This window comes from Carassius carassius, chromosome 7 (assembly GCF_963082965.1).
Source record: "Carassius carassius chromosome 7, fCarCar2.1, whole genome shotgun sequence".
Taxonomy (NCBI): domain Eukaryota; kingdom Metazoa; phylum Chordata; class Actinopteri; order Cypriniformes; family Cyprinidae; genus Carassius; species Carassius carassius.
The window spans coordinates 34,350,730-34,360,729 of NC_081761.1; the positions used below are offsets into that span (position 1 = coordinate 34,350,730).

A 10,000-nucleotide genomic window follows, 5' to 3' on the forward strand; every position below is an offset into this window, starting at 1 on the left:
TTTGTATCATTAAAATAATATAACAACAATATTTATTGCAATAATAGTAATTGATTATTAATGTAATCACACTGATTATTTATTTTAGATTTAATACTAAAGAGATTAAACATGGCTTAAGAACTGCTGTGTGTCTGCATGCTTACTGGAGCGTCAGGTTGTTAGCTTAGCAGCTTGCTAATGCTAACGAGCCTGTATCTGCGCCTCACACAGTCACACATGGATTACATGCTAAACAAACAGCCACCTGTTCATGCTTTGACATTTAGCCTGCGGCGAGCGCACTGTCACAGGAGCGCGGCCCATTTTTCACTGCTCTGACATTTTTCTCATTGTTAGTCTGGAGGCATCAGACAGAGCGAGTTAAAATGGCTGACAGAGGAAGTGGGCTCTGACTCCGGAGGGACAGGGATAAGCTCGGCTCGTCACAGTCTGACACGAGGAGCTGCAGACTGTTTTAATGAAAGGCTTGGGTGGACAGACACACGCACGCTCATGTTTCTTCTCTGACAGGGACGCCAGGCGCAGTGATTGTGTGCGGAGCCGGTTATAATGGAGGCCAACGGGCAATCAGGCCTCTAATGATCGCTTTGGAAGGAACGTGTTTACAGGAACAATCATTATACGGCTGATTGCATCTTACTCCACTGCAAATAAAGCTCTTTCAAAGGTTCCTTCCACAGGCTTCCCTCAATTATGAGAAACCTGAAGACTTAAAGATGGGAGTTTATCAACTGGGTTAAAGTAATGAAAATATATATGAGCAAAATATAAGATTTAAAAAATATTTGAAAACTTCTGACAACAAACAAACGAGTAAAAATCGAATCCATTTATTTACTCCAATTCATTGCATTAGATTCTTACATTTGTATACATTTTAATTTTAGCATTTATCATCTATCATTTAGCATTTAGCAGTATCATTTTTGCTAATATATTGTGAATAGTCCACATATAATCCAGACTTATCAATACATTCTTGTGATGGTTTTCTAAAGAATTAGAGAATAGAAAGTTTTTGGTGGAACTTAAAATGTTTCTGCTTTGGCATCAGGCTGTGAAGAAAGGTATTTTGGTTTTAACCAAATCTTTATTTGTAAGACGATCATGACTCTTATGTTGTTTGTGCCATCCCTGTGTTCTAGTTTAAGTGCCGTGCTGATGTTGTGTGTGTGTGTGTGTGTGTGTGTGTATGGGTTAGCAGCAGTTGTCGGAGGACATCCCTGCTGCGGTGCTGGGATTGCATCAGCTCTGATGAATCTAATCCTGGTGTCTTTCAGGAGCGAGCGGGAGGAATGCTAACAGCCCAGACTGTCAATATCAATGACGCACATCAACATCCTACTCAAATCCTTCCTGCCCCACAACACACACACACACACATGCACAAAGACACACACACACACACACACACACACACTTATGCACACACACACACACACACACACACGGACACACACACGCGCACGCACACACACACACACAAACACGCACACACACGCACACACACACACTAACACACACACGGACACACACACGCGCGCGCATGCACGCACACACGGACACACACACTAACACACACTTACGCACACACACACACACACACACACGGACACACACACGCGCATGCACGCACACACACACACACACACACACACACACACACACACACACACTAACACACACACACACACACACACACACAGATGACAGTCTCAAATCAGGTGTCAGTGTTTCTGTTTGACTGGCCTTATGAATAAAATGAAATTTATCTGAAACAGAATAAAATATAACGTTTAGTTTAACTTGATGTAAAAATAACTAATATCTGAAAATAGCTAAAACCAACTGAAATAAAAAAAATAGGCATTACTAAAACTTACAAATTATCATAGAAATATAAAATAAGAATATGAAAACAATCCTGATTTTATAAAATGAACACTACAAACATTTATGAAAATATCAAAATATGAAATAAATAAAAATTATAGAAACTCATTGATACAAAAAACCCCACTATGTTAATATAAAATCACACACACAAACACAAAATCTTAATTGTCCTAAATGATTGTCCTAAAAAGCTTAACATATGCAAAATATAATTTCCTACCATGTTTAATCTATTTAAATAAAACTTTACATTTCATTTTTGTCACCATCATATAAATAGGAATTATAATGACAGAAATGAATCTGATATTTGAAACTATTTTTGGACCATAATAGCATACTACTGTACAAAAATTGTGTTTATCATTGATAGATACCATTGTGTTTAGGATCACTCACATATAACCAATAATGACTGACTACTAAACTACTCTTTTGTAGGAGTCTTGTGCTTTCCATCACACAGCGTGCTTTGAATACTTCGTTATGTAAAGGTGTGAGGTGTCAAATATTAATACTCTGACTCTTCACAGACTCTAAAGGCTTTTAGAGTTTCTAAAAGATGAAGACATCTCCAGCCTTGTTCTTGAGACCGAGAGCTTATCTTTAAGCTATTTCCATCCAGCCCCACAGAACAACAGGGTATTTTTAGTCTGTGGTACCTGTTGCTCTCTTTCCTCTGCAGGAAGCTGCCGTTTAGCTTGACATTTTGACTGGTCTGAGATACTTTCACATTCATGAGCGCAGGCCAGGACCTGAAGGTCTGAAGGTGAGCTGCTTGTTTGCATGATGATCAGGATCCGCTGTGGAGAGAGTTTGAGATGTTTGTTGCCGCTGCTGTGAACTTGCCGAGCTGATAGAACAAGCGACTTGTGAAAACACATTTTCGGCAGCGTTGGCAAACTGTGAAGAGAAGCGTTTCTCAGGGGAGCTGCTGAAACACACAGTGATGAGTGACCGATGGTACAGCGATGCTCCAGAGACTTCAGTGGATGATGCTGAGGTGGGCGTGTCCTCTTATGCTGGTGGGCGTGTCCTTTTATGCTTTATGCAAATGAGCAGCCATGTGATCTGGCGACTGCCAATAGGCTGTTTGGTTTGTTTTTATTTACTCCAACACTGCAGTGTGTTAAATGCAGTGGTCGAATTATAAAAGAGAATAATAATAAATAAATCAGTGGGGATGTTGTGGTCGATTTCTTTGGGTTCATGTACATGTTCATGTACACTTTTATCCAAAGCGACTTAATAAATCAGAACAATTTTGGTCAAAACTGATGTTTTTGGCTGGTTTAGGACAGTCATGGATAAATTATGATGACAATAGAAGCACCAGTAACTGGCAGCAAGTACCTGTTTTAATAAATGAGTTATTGAATCATTCAAATCAAATGATTTGTTCAAAATGGCTGATTCAATTAGAAACGAAACAATTGAGTCCATCTGAATGGACCGTTGAATAACCGGCTCACTCGATTTGACCAAAAACTGATTCATTCAAGCATCAGTAGCACCATGTTGCTATAAAATTAATAGCATTTTTTCTGCTCGTGCACATGTGCTGATAGTCAGAAAAAGTAAATTTCTTGTGCAAAGAATATAAAACCATTTGGACTCTCAAGACGTGTTTTTGTTTGTTTTCTGCAAAGTCGGTGACATACTCGATAATGTCAGCTCTGTCGTCTCTCAATCCCTCACAGTCACACATACAGCACAATAACATTGTGTCAAGTGAACGTCTTTCAATTCTAATGCTAATCGAGGACAAATCACACCTTCTGTTGTCTTCTTCTTAAAGAACTTCAAAAGTTGCACTTGAAGCACATTTCGCTTGAAAACTGCCGGACACTTGCTTCCGCTTGTTACAGTACTGAGCTGTGATTTTCCCATCACCATCATCATAAGCAGAGGATATTAACATGTAATTTGCACGATATAATGCACAACATTATTAATCTAAAGGGGATGGTTAAGGGGGATGGTGGTTTTACAGAGGGGATGCTTTGTGGTTTTTTTTTTTGTTTTTTTTTTTTTTTTTTTTTTTTACCAGTTTTCAACCTCAGTTTGAGCCCCGGCTAAATGTCCTTATATTGCATTGCTCACACACAGCATAGCAGCAAAATGCTTCCAGAAATGATGTAATTCCTAAAGCCAGTATCATTCCTAATCGCTGGATCTGACCCGTCCTCTGATAGACGCTTCTCATGCGGAGATATGTTGATGTGTGGAAGCCCTCAGTCTCTGATGAAAGAAGGCAATTTTACTGTATTTATTAGTTTTCTGTTTCAGATATGATTCTGTATGTCCATATCATATGTCCGTCAGTTTACACTGTAATGACGCTTGCAAGCTCGCGCTGTTCCGCTAGTCTGGTTTCACATGCTGTATTTTTTTACTTAAAGACAGAAAACAGACGTTTCCTCATGCTGAGAGATAAGCAGATGTATGTGTGTGAAAAAAATATCATGGATGGTGTTAAAATAAATGACACAGCGGATGATCAGGGCTTCTGTTCTCTGTTATTATTTATATATATTTATATATATATTAATGTTATTGTATTTTTTATTTTAAGGTTATCAGCTGATTTTTTTTTTCATCTTTTTTTAAATGTTATTTTATATTTTATAATATTATTTATTAGTATTTAAAGATATAACACCAATTATATTAATATTATTTTAAGGTTATTGACTTATATTTTTTTAAATGTCATATTTAAAAATATTATTTATTGGTTTATTTTTTAGGATATCACAATTATTATATTAATATTATTATTTTAGGGTAAAAGTTTTTTTATATTATCATTTTAATGTGTTGTTTTATGGTTTAAAATATTATTTATTATCACTGATTATATTATTTTAAGGTTATCAGCCGAAATACCTGTATTTGTAGATTTTTTTTAAATATATTTTACTTTATTTACTTATATACTTATTTACTAATAACTGCTCAGGCATGATAAGAATATATTAGTCAAGGCGATTATTTTCATTATTTTGTTGGTGCTCAGCAGCTAAACAGAGATTTCTGAAAGTTGCACAACTCAAAAAGACCAACTGGAATCTGAGCCCACTTAAAAGTTTTTAATGTTTTATTAAATATTTCTGTTAATGGGATCATGCTTTCAAGACTGAAGTACTCTCAGCTTTAGAGAAATGGTTTAACACATTTTACCATGTTTAAATTCATTCTTTAAATTCCACAGATTTGTCCACATGAAACAGATTGGTGCCCATAAATGGAGAAAATGTGTGAAAGAAGTCATCTTCAGATTCCATCTGGGCCTCCTCATGAGCCAATTCATGGCTCGCTTCTCAACATATTATCCCATAAGGAAATAAGTGAATAACAGAATTACCAGGTACAGGAAACCTGCGAATCTAGTTGATAATAGAGCACAATTACTGCGCTGGATTGTGATGAGGTCAATGGCTGGCTTCCTGTTTTCTGCACCAGTGACTGCCGCTTTCATTCGATTGTCATTGATTGGAGCTTGCCTCACAAATGCCTTTGCAAATTGACTCGCAACCACAAGCAGGGCGTACATAATGAAGCTTTCTGGAAATGAAAGACTGCGCCAAACACACAGCCTCGATTCATAAGCCTCAGTAAAAGCTGCGCCATGTAAGATCCTCAGACAGAGCACAATCAATTGCTGGGGGAGTTTAATCTCGAGATGTTTGCCTGAATTCACTAGTTTAACATTTCATTAGAGCATGCAGTGGGCGGACCATGCCACATTTCACCTCAAAATCTAATTAAAATGGTGTGTGTGTGTGTGTGTGTGTATGTATCTATAACTTTTAATTTTAATTAACTAATTCATTTATTTGTTTGCTTTCTTACTTAGTTTATTACTTCCCAGAAATGACTGTGTTTTGAGGAAATGTAATCTATCAAAACAAGTTTAAAAATAGACTACATTTTCTTTATGCAAAATATAATTTCTAATTTCTTTCTTTTGATTTTTGGGTAAAATATGACCTTGTTCTTGACAGGTTATGCAGCTTCTCTAATAATGATCCAACATCTATTTATTTATTTTTGTTTATTTTCTGTAATCGTTGTGGCGATCATATTAATTAGCAATCATTTAATTAACTGTTAATTAAAATTGTCGGCTAGATTAACAGATTTTTTTTTTCCAGGAAGTTTCACAACTCAAATGCAAAAGCTGACTACATTTTCTTTATGCAAACTATAATTTCTTTCTTGTGAATTTAGGGTTAAATATGACCCTGGCGTGTTCTTGCCAGGTTTTGCGTTCTCCGTAATAATGATCCCCCATACATGGACTGACCTATTTCTCAATTACCCTTTTTAAAAGATCACCACCTTTCTAGAATGAAACACAGACTCTATAATACACGGTTATAGCACTCAGTCTTTAGACATGAGCTTCATAACATGACCTCGTTTGAGGCTGGGATTTTAACAGCCCTCGGAAACCAGTTGACGAATGACCTTTCACAGCGCTCAGCGGCATCCATCAGCCGCCCGCTTTAATACACAATAATATCGAGCGGACAGATAAACCGTCCTCTCGCCGCAGCCTGCGACATGATTTCTGAATGAATTCAATTCATTTAATATGCTCCACTGTAATGGGGTAATCTGGTTGTTCATATTCATGAGTAACTGTTGCATAGCGTCTGTTTAGAAAAGACTGCAAATGCTCCAAAACAAGCATCTGTCCTCCGAAAGCCATTGCTGCTGAGTCATGGGAAAAACAAAGGGAAGAAACGGCTCATTCATTTGAAAGGATCCAGAGCCGCTTTCACTCATTTGCTCTCCAGAATCGTGCTAGCATTACTCATACAGACTATCATAAAACCAGCGAGCTATTTTTAGCACCGTCCGGCTTTTTATGTAGGTCAAAAATCGGAGGATTTCTCGGCAGGTGGGATGAGATGTATGGGAGAACTTGAGAGAAATAAAGGCAGAACGAGACTGAGACTGTGTTACAGCTTCACCGCTGCTTCATTTGAACTAATCATCCATAAAATGACGTATGGTATGACGTTCTGTACAACAGTTTTGGTTTTAATACATTTTATTTATTTATTTTGATTTGACACGTTTATACATTTTATTATTTCATTTTATTTAAATGATAATTTTTGTTGTATTTTATTTTATAATTAATGTATTTTTTATTTAGTTTTGTATTTTATTTTCTTAGTTTTGTATTTTTAAATTCAATCATGTACTATTAAATTTTAGATTTTAATTCAGTTTTTGGTTTAATTTGTATTGTGTAGTTTGCCTTTTATTTATTTATTTATTTTTTTAAATGTTGTTAAGTTGTTTTGTATTTTATTTTATTTTTTCTTTGTCTCAGTGCTCTTAAGCAAAGACAGCAGAATGCAAAGGGTACGCTTCAGCCGACAAACTGAACTGAATGGCAATGCTAAGGGATGGCTCTTCTGCAGGTTTTATAGACACTTTGGTTGACACAGATCCAGTGTGTCGGCTGGTAAAGAGTAAGGTTGGTTTCTTACATTCCACTGAAGTGCCTCTTTTCAATGTCACTCTTCATTTAGCTTTTCACATCTCTCCCTCTTGAATATCACTTTCAAATTCAACCTATCTCAGTCCTTTTGTGAGCAGCACCAATGCAGTATCTTGACTAGCAGGTCTTCTCTGTGTGGAAGCCACTGTGTCCTTGAGATGCCCTCTAGCTTGAAATAAAGACATGTATGTATTTTTGAGAGAGAAATATTAATTCTGCCTCTCTTAATTGACTCTGCTGTTATTCACAGTAAGAAATGGTGTCAGAGTCAGCTGTAAGTTCAAAGCCATCATAAATCATCAAGTCTTGTGTTTCTGTATGTGAAAAGATTTATGATTCTCACCACTGCTGCTCTTTCCTTTGCCCTTTTTATACTATGCAGGACTCTGGTACATGATACGTGAATGTATTAAAATTAAAATTAAAATGTACAGCAAATGGCTGGAGCCATTTCCGAGTTAATAAATGACAAGGAGGCAGCATCATTGTGTGATATTGATTTTAAGCAACAGTTTAATGAACAAATTTAATATTGGGTAACTTGCTTTTGAGATATGATATTGTCAGATATGTTGTGTTTTTCAATAAAAAAGGGTTTGAAAACAAAATAATTATTTGATGATTCAGAATTATGACGTAAAGATGTAATAATGAGATAAATAGTCAAAATTATTATATTAAAAGTAAAAAGTCTCTTGACTCTGTTTCATAATTGACTAGATATCTCATAATTTTGACTTTTTATCTCATAACTGGATGAGTATCTGATCATTTTGACTTTTGTATTTCATAATTTCACATTTTTTATCTCATAATAGACTTATTAGCTCATAATTTTGACTTTATATTTCATACTCAGCTTAGTATCTCATAATTTTGACATTTTATCTGATAATCAACATACTCTACTATCTCATAATTTTGATATTGTATCTCATAACTGACTTACTGTAGTATCTCATAATTTTGACTTTTTGTTTCATAATTGACTTCATATCTCATAATGAATATGTTTTATCTCATAATTGACTTGGTATCTCATAATTTTGACTTTTTATCTCATAACTGGCCGAGTATCTGATCATTTTGACTTTTGTATCTCATAATTTCTAATTTTTTATCTCATAATAGACTTAGTATCTCGTAATTTTTACATTTTATCTTATAATCAGCATACTTAACTATCACATAATCTTGATATTTTATCTCATGATTGACTTAGTGTCTTAGAATTTAGACTTTTTATTTAATAATCAACTTACTATCTCATAATATTTACATTTTATCTGATAATCAACATACTCTACTATCTTATAATTTTGATATTGTATCTCATAACTGACTTACTGTAGTATCTCATAATTTTGACTTTTTCATATTGACTTCATCTCATAATTAATATGTTTTTTCTCATACTTGACTTGGTATCTCATAATTTTGACTTTTTATCTCATAATTGACCGAGTATCTTATCATTTTGACTTTTGTATCTCATAATCGACATAGTATCTCATAATTTCAACATTTTTATCTCATAATTGACTTAATAGCTCATCATTTTGACTTCATATTTCATAATCAATTTAGTATCCCATAATTTTGCATTTTATCTTATAATCAACATACTTAACTATCTCATAATCTTGATATTTTATCTCATAATTGACTTGGTATCTCATAATTTTGACTTCATCTCATAATTGACTTAGTATCTTATAATGTTTACTAAAATTTTATTAAAATTGAACTTTTCTGTTTGAATATATTGTAAAATGTCATTCATTGCTGTGATCAAAGCTGAATTTTCAGCATAATTTTTCCGGTCTTCAATGTCACATGATCCTTCAGAAATCACACTAATATGCTGATTTACTGCTCAAGAAGCATTTACTATATGTTGTAAACAGTTGTGCTGCTTCATATTTTTGTGAAAACTAAGATACATTTTTATCAGGATTCTTTGATGAATAAAAAGTACAGCATTTATTTGAAATAGAAATCTTTTGTATCTTTATAAATGACTTTACTGCCACTTTTGATCAATTTAATGCATCTCTGCAACTTGAAGAGTAGTGTTCATGTATGTTGTGTGTGTGTGTGTGTGTGTGTGTGTGTGTATATATATATATATATATATATATATATATATATATATATATTGCTAATTTTAAAGCACAGTGGGTGGCAAGTGGGTGGCAGGTACAAACATCTTTTTAGCTTGTATATATACAGTAAGTGCATAAACTTCACAAAGATCTTCTTGTGTGACAGCTTGTATAGTGACAATCACTTTGAGATAAAAAAATATATAGGAAAAAGTAACTTGTGACAACTCTGAAATGACTTTCCTTTTCGATTAACATCAAGAATGACTCTTTATTAACCCCTCCAAACATCAAGCTACGTTTTTACTATATAGTGACTACTTGTCACTCTCCAATTAATCCCCAATGGATAAAAAAGTCCCTGCGTTTCTTTCAATCATTAAATATTCTGTTTCACTCAGAAAAGTGTCACGTTACAGAAGCAAAATGGGTTGCTAACGGCGTCCCATTCAGATCTATTAGCATAAAGCGCTAG

At 34.6% G+C, this 10,000-nt stretch overlaps 1 protein-coding gene across 4 annotated transcripts in view; it reads left to right on the forward strand.

Moving 5' to 3' along the window:
• LOC132144025 (type II inositol 3,4-bisphosphate 4-phosphatase-like) overlaps positions 1 to 10,000 on the forward strand; it is a 162,740-nt gene that overhangs the window by 59,684 nt on the left and 93,056 nt on the right. The gene's annotated exons all lie outside the window — the stretch shown is intronic.